A 12,332-nucleotide genomic window follows, 5' to 3' on the forward strand; every position below is an offset into this window, starting at 1 on the left:
AACTGAGTTTCTAGGCCACAGTGATTTCTTTACCCTTTTCTGTGGTGTTCCAACCTACCAAACCTCAGGAGGGGGAAGGTGGCAAGGGTATTATTCTGACACTGGGATCTATTGGTTGGATGAGACACTGTGAGGAAGGAGTGACACTGAGGTGACAATATGGAATCAAAGCTAATTAGAAGTCTGACTATTTACTTCACTGAAAACAGAAGCAGATTTTATGTTGAAGGAAAATTGCATGTCTCATGCAGTGCTTAGCTTTATATTCCCTTTGAGTTGTATCTTTATGCCTATTTGCATGAAACTACTTAGAGAGTTTTATTACTATATTGAATAATAGAATCCAGAGCTGGTGGGAACTGAAAGATGTATCTAGTCCCAAGGCACAATCAATTATATCTATGTCATTCCTGACATATTTGTCAGACTGGCTTTTAAAGAGGCACCACAGTCCACACCAAGGCCATCTATTTCAGTGCTTTCACTATTACTGGCAAAAATAATCTAATGACAATATTCAACCTGAAATTTTACTATGATTTAAGCCCATTTTATATTTTCCTACTCCCATGAACCCAGAGAACAGATTATTATCTTCCTATTTTCAAGTCTTTTACATAATTGAAGAATTGCCATGTCTCCCCAGCACTTTTACCTATTTTATGGTAACACATTGTTGATTCACATTTAACCTGAGCACCACCATCCATTCATTCTTCATGCTACACTTTAGATAAGAACTATCATCTGAATAGAGCAGTACTTTGAATTTGTCCCTGAACTGCATCCTAATTTTCTCAGACTGTTTCTCTGCCTCAGTATTAAACCTCTCTGGGGTGTATTTCAGTCCTCCCAGCTTTGAACTGTCTATAAACATAAAATACATGTAATCAATACTGAGAAATATAGCTTATGGTTATTATATATCTGCAAGCCATTGCACACGAGATTTTCTGCATGGTGTATGGGAAGGACAAAAGGAGATGGAAACAGAACAGTTTGAGATCACTACGATACAGGAGTAGTCACACCAAGCACATTTATTCACAAACAAAAATTATTAGAGAAGTGATTCATGTGAGCAACATTATCCCTAAGCAATTCTAATTTATGTATCTTACATTAACAGAACACGGCAGAAATCCACACTTGCCCAACTTTAGCGCCAGGCACATCCATATACAAGTCTATCCTTCTCTTAACTATGTTCTTAAATCTCTTTTGAAGAGGTGTCTTACGAATATTGGACGTTTTGTGCTTTACTGATGCTTAAATTTCATAATTGAACCATAGATGCAGTTTCCAAATAAAATCCAGCTATTTATCACTTTTTGTTACCTTAATCAAATTTTGAGGTACGTTTAAAAGGTACACTGATAAATCATTAAGGCCTGCTCTATGTCTTCCCCAAAACAATGCCCATCATACGTAGCACAAAGGCTACTATTCATCTCTTCGACCATACACACATGTACTCAGCTATCTGAAAATGCACTGTTTAGTTCTCAAACACTGTTTTTTAGTTTGCACTTACCCTTTACAAGTCTTTATATAATCATCCCAGAATGCTTTTACTTTTCATTTTATGAGATAACCATGGAGACTTGAAAGGGTTGATGTTTCTCAGCGAGGAGTAAGGCACTGCTGCAGAGTCTTTGTAGAGAAAGTAATCCAAAACTAATCCTGTTTATTTCAGCAATAGTTGTTCTATAGCCCAAGCAGTCAACATTGTTCAGAATTTTTTTTTCTTAATCTGGAAGCAGTTCTAAGAGAAAAACAGAAAAAGAATATTTAATTGTTGTGATCAGTTAGCAACATGATCAGCTATGTCAGAAACACTGCAACAGCAGCTTCATGTGTTGTTCCCCGGCATGTTAAGCAAGTTAATTTTAGCAATCCTTATGTATTCTCAGAACATGTGTTCATTCTTTATGAAATTGCGGGATATCTTAGTAGAGGGATTTCATGTAAATTATTTATGATTAATACTGTGGCTTGGTTTGGCTTATGTTCATTCTCAGTGAAAGAACTTTAAACTTCTTAAGTGGAAGCAAGATTTGAAATATTAAAGAGGAATATTTATATATACATTCTCTTTCTATCTATGGATTTCAGACATGAGATAAAAGGTTTCTATTGTTGATTATTTCAGCTCTCTTGGTACTACTGCAGAGCATTCACTGCAGAGTTTGAAGCTACAGCTTGGGGATTTCAAACTGACAGAGAAATGCTCCAAACTAGCAGTCTCCTTTTGATTTGCCAAAAAGAAGTCTGTGAGCTAGCAACAGCAGTATTCTTACAGTACAAGAAAGATCAAATATAATGAATCACATTTGTCACTCACTGGAGAAACAATTACATTTCTCCATTAAATAATAGCAGTTTGTACCAGGTAATGATTTCAGGAGTCCATACCTGAGCCCTAACTGTATTATGCATCACTGAAAGTTTTGTCCTAGGTAAGAGAGATGTTAATGGACAACACAGTCACATTTATACTCAAAATCTGCCAGCTTCTCACACTCCTTTTTAACAGATGTGCTCAGATACAAAACAAGTCATGCTGTCCAGCCAGTTTTGTTATCTTTAAATAAGAATATGTTTAAAATAAAAATTAATTCAGTAGCTGCTCAAGCAATTTCCATTACCCAGTTTGATGCTCCCCATTATAGACAAATCTTCTTTATGGAACCATACAGTGACAGATCGGTTCTGCCTTGTTATCAGGTATCCAGCAAGTGAGTCTCATCAAACAACTCTGGAGACTATAAATGATGTTCTTGTTTCCCTGGATACACCCTTGTATCCTTTGCGATTTTATTTTCCTTTGCCTTTCAAAAAGAATTACTAAAGAGCAGAATTTGAACTTACCCATCAGATTCAAGGTTGTCCTTTGTCTTCAATGAACATATTTACTATTTGTTATGGCTACTGTATTAAAGTAATTTTGTCATCTAAACTCTTGCACTGTAAGACAATGCCCAATATACAGCACTTTTAGTTGTCTTTCATCTTTTTGTAATAGTTTTTTTTTTTTTCTCAGCTTGAAATTCTGGAAACTCCCCCCCCCCCATGATAACCAAATATTCTATATCTTGCTATTTTCTCTCAGTATGTAATAAGATTGACCAAAGCAGTTCTTTGTTCTGTAGCTGCATTCTCTGTACCCTTTCCTATTTTTGCGCTTTACCTATAAACTTGAACTTTCATATTAAAAGAAAGGAAGAAAAAAAAAAAAGGGAAATCCATGGATCTCAACTTCCCATATCAACATGCTCCTGAACTCAGTAGATCATTTTTGAAATTATAGCAAATCAGTTCAACTAAATGAATTCCTAAACTCTGTAAAATCTGATTAAAGCAATATATAATCTGAAGTATGGTATTTTCAAAGCTATAATAGGAGTGATGGTACTTTAGGTAAAGCAGCTGTTGACCAATACAAGAATATAAAAATTTGTCAGGCTGTTTGACCAGAAACATTGTATTCTACTATCCATTTCTGAATGCAATATTAAATGAAGCCACCCTCAGGTTGTCTGTGTCAGTCAGCAGCTCAATACTCAAGGACTTGCAGATATAATAGTTGTTAGAATTATTATTCAACCAGAAAGCACACAAAGTGAAGGCAAACTCTCTGAGAACATTAGTCCAAATGTGTTTTACTGACTATCCTGAGCATGTTGGGGGGTGCTCAGTCAATTAAGTTACAAGAGAAAAAAAAGTTTAAATCCAAGTATACTGAAAACAACCATTCAGCAGCCACCTTGAATGCAAGCTGAACCTGAGATTCAGACATATATTCTAAACATATTCAGAAAAATATTCTGCTGTGGGTTGACAATGTATTGCTGACTTAAAAATTACAATACGAAATAATAAGAGAACTATGTTATGACTGTTTCCTATAACATCCTCATAGACAACCTGATGAAGTACGGACTGGATAAGTGGTCAGTGAGTTGGACTGAAAATTGGCTGAGCTGCTGGGCTCAAAGGGTTGTGATCAGTGGTACGAAGTCCAGCTGGAGACCAGTCACTAGAGGTATACCCAGGGGTCAATACTGGGGTCAATAATGTTCATAATGACCTGGGTGATGGGACTGAATGAACCCTCAGCAAGTTTGCTGATGTTACAAAACTGGGAGGAGTGGCTGATATGCCAGAGGGCTGTGCTGCCATTCAGAGGGACCTTGACAGGCTGGAGAAATGGGTGGAGAGGAACCTCAGGAAGTTCAATAAAAGGAAATGCCAAGTCCTGCCCCTGGGAGGAATAAGCCCATGCACAGTGCAGGCTGGGGACTGACCAGCTAGAGAGCGGCTTTGCAGAAAAGGCCCTGGTGTCCTGGTGGACAAGTTGACCATGAGGCAGCAATGTGCCCTTGTGGCCACTGGTATCCTGGGCTGCATTAGGCAGAGTGTTGCCAGCAGGTCGAGGGAGGTGATCCTTCTCCTCTGCTCAGCACTGGTGAGGCCACATCCGGAGTGCTGGGTCCACAGTACAGTTGTATTGTGGATTTTACTTCCAGTTCCACTGATATAAATACAAAATAATTAAACATTTCAGTGATGGAAAACTGCTGCAGGATTCATATCACACCCATTACTTCATACTTCTGTGTAACATAAATAACACTTATGCCTTTCCAGAAGGATTTTCAAGGTGAAGAACCATCTTTTCCTCACCTTGATACAGATTAATTTAGCAAAAAATAAAATCAACATTTTAATGAAAGATACATCAGGACAACAATGACAGTTCTCCTTTTTTCAGCATATGTTATATGACCAATGGTCTTACAGACTTTTCCAAAATGCCTGTGTACTTCAGCTCTCTTTCTTTAGAAGAAAAAGAAATAGGTGCTGAGATTTCTCTCACACTACTTAGCAGTCCAGAATTTAGCTATCTAGGATAAATTTAGTCATCTAGGTCTCCCTCTGTCATCAACCGAGTGGCAGGTACTTCCAGTGAATGAGTCATTTCATCTTATTTTAGACACGTATCTTAGGATAGTATGAATCACTCTGAAAATCCCTCTCCCCATGGATTATAGAGGAAGCCTAGATGACTAGCTTAACCCGGACACCTAACTTTTAGACAGCTAAAGTAGCTGCCTGCTATTTAGTGTTCCTGTAACAATTATGTCAATTAGAAAGGAGTATTTCTTTGAACATAGAAAGGTGTCAACTAAAGGCAATATTGAGACAAGTTCATTTTAGATAGGCCACTGAACTATCAGATCATAATAGCATTAAATTGTTATCAGCGTGCCTTGATTCTAACCAGTGATCCTGAGGTGGAAAGTCCATATTCCTCTGCCAACTTCTTGAGCTAACTAGTTCACATTTCTACACTTTGATAAGGCAGGTGCAGCTGGGCAAATATCCTGGCAAACAGCAATCCTGTAAATCAGTGACTGAGTATGTAAATTTTTTTCTAGCTAGTTCAGCTAGTCTTTAATCACCATTGGGTAACATTGCTAATTGTTTTTATAACCTTCTGATTTAAATTCATAAACATGTTTGCAGAAGAATGCATTCATACAAATTGTATTCAAAATATGTAATTAGACTTGAAAAAGAATGAAGTGTTATCACAGTGGTAAATGTCTGTTCTGTTTTTCCCTTCAAATTGGGCTGCATAAGGAAAAAGAGATCTGCTAATTAAATTACAAAATTCTGAAGAGGTCAAAATAGTGTAGCACAATCCAAGCTCTAATTCAAAGAATACAGGAAGCAGTGAAATTCGGATTTGTCATTCTTTGACATATATTGTAACAATATAGTCAGGAGTTTTAGAGAAACACACGTCTTTTTTTCCTTTCTCTACCTCTGGGGTCACTGCACTATGATCTATTTTTATACGGGAAAAAACGTTTTCATTGTTAAAACAAGTTTGCCGCTCCCATATCTCCTATTCAATCAGAAATCATTTCAGAAAGCCTAACATGTCCTCCTTTCAACCTGCTTTGAAGTATTTCTATTGGTTATAGGCATCATTCATCCACAATATTGTAACCATAAAAAACTTTATTTTTTAAAAAGTGAAATAATCATGGAACTTCCAAATGACTCATGAATGAATAGTATATATTGAAAATATTTTCTTTAAAAAATGCAAAAAATAGAAAAGAAACAAAACAAGCAGAAAGATCATAAATTTAACTACATGCCTAAAAAATCTTAGAGGTACTAATGTCCGGATATGAACTATCTTCAAATTCTATCTTTAGATAGAAGGGTTTGAAAATAGTAGGGTTTGTCTAAGGAACACACAAATACCCACCAAATATGACGTAACAGATACTCATCAGATAAGAATGTTATATTCTTGAAACTACCATCAACCTGAAGCACTAATTCTGAGTTGCCAGCTTCCTCATGAGGCTCCCTCCATTATCTCAAAAAGCCCAAATGACAATGGGATTTTTGTATTTTCCACCCCAAGTTCTTCAACTGTTGCTCGTTTTAGAAGGTGAAAGGGGAAATGAATTTGTTGCTGAAGAGGGAAACCCTGAGGGGGAGAGAAAGGAAGTGAGAGAAAGATGGAGAAGATTGAAGAAAGAAGAGAAAAAAGTCAGGAGCAAAAGTTGTCCAGGAATTGTCTGTGTCTGACTGATTACAGCTGAAGACAACTTTGCATTACCAAGCAAGAAGTCAAAATGTTCAGCTACAAAATACAGATTACCATGATATTTAAAAAAACAACAACAAGCAAACAAACAAACAACCAAACAGTCCATCACCATTAGTAGATATTCTTGTGAGGTCTGTGAGGCCTGAAGACACTCTGGTGTGCTAGCTTAGATCCATGCCACAAACCAGTACCCGGTCAGTGCCCTGTGCGGCACTGAGTGCAGCTCCACTGTTGGAAGTGTGCGGTCATTTTTCTAGAACACAGCATTGTGTTATAGTGTCCTCTTATCAAGGACACTAGAAACTATCTGATACTCAAAATCAGAGCTGTTTTGTTTGGCTTTGCTTTGATACATTGATTACAAAGCCTATTTCAGTTCTCTGGGTGAATGTGGTATTTAGAACTAAGTTTTAAGACTTCCATGTTGAAACCTTGCCCTTGAAAAAGTATCATCCTATAATCTCCAGAAATCTGTTTTCACACACATATAAGCCAGTTGAGTTGTTTACTAGATGTGCAAACATTTGGATGAAGAAATAAATCTTTTTTTCTAGTGTAGCCAAGCAAAACCCATGATATAACCTCAACATGTGAGCGTCTTAATGGATCTGTTTCATATTGTGCCAATTAATATCCAATTGCAAGTAGCTATTGAATGTAAAGACATACATACTGATTTATTTCAAAGTTGCCTTAATATATTTAACTGAGACTATATTATGAAATAATATTAAAATAGGGACTTATCAAAAAGTATTAGAGGCTGCTTACAAGTACATCTAATAAAGAAAAATGAGAGTATTTTCTACTAGAAGAATTGTTTCAATCTGCAACTTGCAACTCTATCCAAAACCTCCAAAAAAAAAAAAAAAAGCTCTAATGTAAAGTATCATATTTGCATTTGTTTTATTTATTAACAAATATTCCTGTGATGAAAATTGTGCAACAGGACCTACCTTTTGATACTTAGCAATGCTGTCTTTTCTACACTCAATACCTATCTTCTTCAAAACAGTCCTCATTACATTTTTTCATTTGTTTATTCATACGCTGTTAATACTGCAATAGCTTTAGTCTTTTCAGTAAAAGATACTGTGGCTCCACTCTCATTCTTTTGTCTTTCCTTAAATATCAATTGCTAAATTGCCTGCTTCTGTAACTTTAGAATAATACTTAATCCTGAGTTATTTTTCCATATGGACTTATCTGGAAATTTGCTAGCAACAGCATTGATGAAATCTTCAAGATGACACCTGGTTTTGCAGGCATCTAGCAGTCCAGTGTGCATGTGTAAGCTGTATTTTTGCTTATTAGAAGGCAAATGCAGTCTATTCCAGCATTTTTATAGTTTTGCAGCCAATGGTACCAAAGTAAACAATTTCCTCCACCTGGGATCAGCATAACAGGCACTACAAAATTCTCTGTATTTCTGGTCTTAAATTATTCCCCAAGACCTCACAAAATGCTTGCATTCTGTATTGCAGCTCAGGCAGAACATCACTGCTTTCTTTCCCATGTTTGAGAAGAAAGTTACCATAGTGCTCCCACTTTTAAACAATTCCATTGGTTTCCCATTCATATCACTGTCGATTTAAATGTGCATTTTGTTTTCAGAATCCTCCCACAGCTTGCTCCAAAATTTCTCACAAATCTTATCACCTGCTACATTGCATTTATAACATCATCTTTGAGCAATCTGACCTCAAGTCTCTCTTATAATCTTTCTTGACATAAGAGACAGACATCAATTAGCTATCTCATTTATCATCCTCATTTTAAAATATACCTCTCCTCTTCCCTGCTTGTTTTTCCTGCCACCAACCTTACAACCGACTCCTTTAATTTATACATCAGAATTTCCTATCAGTATGCTATTCATGGCCTAGCTTGTGTGGTATCATACCATTCTGTATATTTTGGGGTCAACATTTTAAAAAACACATCCATAATTCAGACTTTTAGACTGATATGCAACAGCACTGAAAACTGAAATTGAGAGAAACTGAATTGAGAACCTGACTCAGGGATAGAAGAGAAATAAAAGGCCACGTTTTCCAAATGAACACCTTACTTTTTGATGTTTCCTTTATAGCTATTTTCCACATAAAACTCTACAAACACAATGATGTCTTTTTTGTAAGTTTTGCTAGGTTCATTTCTGACTACTAGAGTAGTACAGATATTCTATTAATTTATATTTAGAAGTAGGTAGAAGTTAGGTAGAAGTTAAGAGGCAGAGATATAATTCTTTATTATCAAAAAAAAAGAAAAACAGACGCTTGCTCAAAACCAGCCTGGCAGCAGCAAAGCGGTACAGAAAAAAAGAAGTTTTCTGAAGAAATAAATTGAAGAAAATTCTGGACAATCACCTTTCTAAACATGCCTTTGAATCTTATTTTATGTACTTTGCATATACTTTTTCTAAGTATTTCTTAACCTTAATTACCACATTGGGATATACTTTTTATTGGCTACATAAATCACTTCCATCCAACTAACTTCATCACTTAAATTTCCATGGTTCTACTACCGTTATATCCCAGCTTTGTACTTCATTACATATGAAAACAATTCTAACAAATAATCCAAACATTTGAACTAAGCAAGAATATCATGTGTTTATGTTCCTTTCTAACTGAAAAACGAGGTCATTATAACCCTCCTGGTAACAGAGTAACTTCTATATATAAACATACCTGCAATGTAATGTACTTACGCCTAGCAAACTTCTAAAGCTTAATTTTTCCCTGCTTACCTTTCTGCAAAATTAAACCACCTCCACAGTGTCAACTGCAGGTAATGATGATGACCCTCTCAGTTAAAGCCCGTGGAGCTGCATTTACTAAGTTTCTTTGGAGTTTCTTTTTCTTATAAACTCACTGGACAAGTCACATACAGGAAAGTTACCTTCCAGTTTGTTTTGCACCAAGAGGTGCTGGCTCATGATCTCAGAAAGAAAGGCACTCAGACTACATAATGTACCACTTAAAATGCCATTTGTTAGAGCTAACACTATACAGAAAAAGAGGATCAGCACAGATACTCCTACCTCCCTTCAGCTGCTGGGAACCCCGGGTTGTGCAGCAGCAAACAGGCCTCGCGTGAGGGCACAGCACACTGTGCAGATCCCATCCGTGGAAAGTTTACCCCATTTGGGTCTTTTGAGCCCCTACAGGATTTTCTCAAAAGAAACCAGTTCTATCCATCATTTCCACTGTCAGTCAGAAAAAAGGATGCTCCCGGGAGAACTTGTTGCTTGACTTTCAGAGAGAGGGTAGGACAGGCAGGTGGTGTAATTACTGGTGCCGAGCAGGAGCTGCCTGCAGGCGCCTCTGTTACATTTAGCCGCTGAAGTTTACCCCGCAGCCCAGGGATATGTGCAGCACAAAAGAGGCCCGAAGGCCAAGCTGTCCGTGCAGCACAGCGCGTTACTGCCGGGGTCTGCGCCTGCGCTGGGCCGCTGCTATGTGGGTCACTAGCTCCTTGCCGTACAAGTTTCTTCCAGTAAGGATCACTACACCCTTTTGAATCTTAAGATGGAGTCTTAGATCCAACACAGGAGTTCAAGGATTCTCTGCTTTACTTGGTAGCTCCATTAAAGCCTTTAAGTTACTAAAAATTAACTACTTTAATTCCACAACAACGTGCTCCAACTTACAGTTTCATTTTATTCTCATTTCATCCTTCAAGTACTGTGACACCCAGCATGTATCTGCCCTACTGATGCCTCTTCATTTGTTGCATTCTGTGATATACTGCGTTTAGGGTCACTACACATCTGCACAGTGGTGCGACAAGAAGTTCTGGAGAAAGAAACAACTTCAACAGATTTTCATCTGTCATTTTATTATTTTTCTTTTTCCTCCAACCCGCAGACAGAAAAAGCCTCTCTGAATTATTTTGAAAGAACTATGCTATCTTTTCCCCCCTTGCTGTCCTATACATCAACAAAGCCTTTAAACTTTGGACTTCCTCCTAAAATCCTCACTGTGGAAACTGTCTACAGTCTATTACTCCTATGGCCCTTGGTAAGATTACATACATGACAAAATACTGAGATTGAGCCTTGTGAACTGCTGAAGTGTATTATAAAATTACCTAATAATTCCTGCAATGTTCTTAAATTTGAGACCTTATCTCAAGTAATATTTAAGCAAACATATTCTATCGTATTTTAAAAGATAAAGATGGTTTTGCCTAAAACATGGGCTAAGCTAAGTTACAAGCTCTCTTTTAATTACAGAGTTTAGCATGTTAAATGTACATCATTAAGAATAAACAGAACTACACTTTTTTCCCAACTTAATCAAAATTTAAGGATGAAATAAATATGAGAGACAAGTAAGAGAAATACATTCTAAATCTTGGATTTTTAAGTGCTTTCAGTTGTTGAGATTGCTACAGAGTTTACAAGTGTTTTATGCTTGGGAGTGGAGCTAGACCAAAACAAGTAGTACTTTTGCCAGCTCTGAGGGTGCTGTCTTCTCTGAACTGATTGATCCACAAATTCCCTGCACTTGTTGGGAACATGTGTAAACTTCTGTCAGATGTACTTCTGTCAGATGTAGGTTTTTTAATATTTGCTCATATGTACTACACAGATTAACCAAATAAGAATGACTAAAAAGGTTTCACAGAGGAAAAGTAAAGCTTTGAATAAACAGTAAAAGAATTGAAAATAGCTTCAAAAAATTGAACTTGATCCTGCCTAATTTGAAGGTAAAGTGATTAGAATGGAGCAGGCTGGAATTTATAGACTTTCTAGACTGTGAGAAGGATTTCAAAAGCACAAAGGTGATAGATGAATATGTTTTTTCAGAAGAGCAATGACAAGAATGCAACACAGTTTCAGGGCTCTTATATTGCAATAACAACGGGCAAAAAAGGAAAGGAAAATGACGAGTTCTAATTTAGGTTTCTGCCAGTAATCAGTTTTACACTTTGATTGACATGTGTTTAGGACTCTCGCTTAGAATGTGCCCTTCAGCAAAGCAGGGAGTTTAATTGGGACCTTCCATTTCTTGTATACACACATCACACACAGATAGGAACCACCAGGATCATTCTTAAAGTTTAGCTTTGAAAACTATTCAAACACACTCTGTGCTTGATTCAAACCTAGGATCTGAATTGAGATTTCCCGACTACCAATATTGTATTGTATGCTGCTTTGCCCTCTTTCCAGCATACAGTATTCTTCTAGAGCTGCCTGCTTCAGGCTCTCCTTTAGGACCATTCCACTGCATATAACACACTTCAATACTGTGAGCAATAACATGCTATAACTTCCTGTTTTGGGTAATCTGCTACATGAAAGACACTTGAGTTCTAGTGTCATTAAAAACATATACATATACAAACATATACAAAAACAATATTGATACGAGAGACAGAGATCACTGTGCCCCTGAATACTCTCTGTATTAGTTTTACGTATTATGGAAATGCACAGATGTTGTGGGTTAAAATCTCCTCAAAGGAGGAAAATGAACCAGTCTCTATTTAACTTCTAGGTAGAAGGGGAGAAACTGTCATTGCCATTTGTGATTCTAGCCCATTCCCCCAAGAAGATATTTCCAGCTAATCTATTCAACATACAAATTAAAAAATCTGGGTTCATTAGAAATGTATTTGAGCGAATACCATACCAACTGATGCATATTTCACTACTGATTATCTGAAAGAAAATTTAAGA

This window comes from Apteryx mantelli, chromosome 3, assembly GCF_036417845.1.
Source record: "Apteryx mantelli isolate bAptMan1 chromosome 3, bAptMan1.hap1, whole genome shotgun sequence".
NCBI classification, from domain to species: Eukaryota; Metazoa; Chordata; class Aves; order Apterygiformes; family Apterygidae; genus Apteryx; species Apteryx mantelli.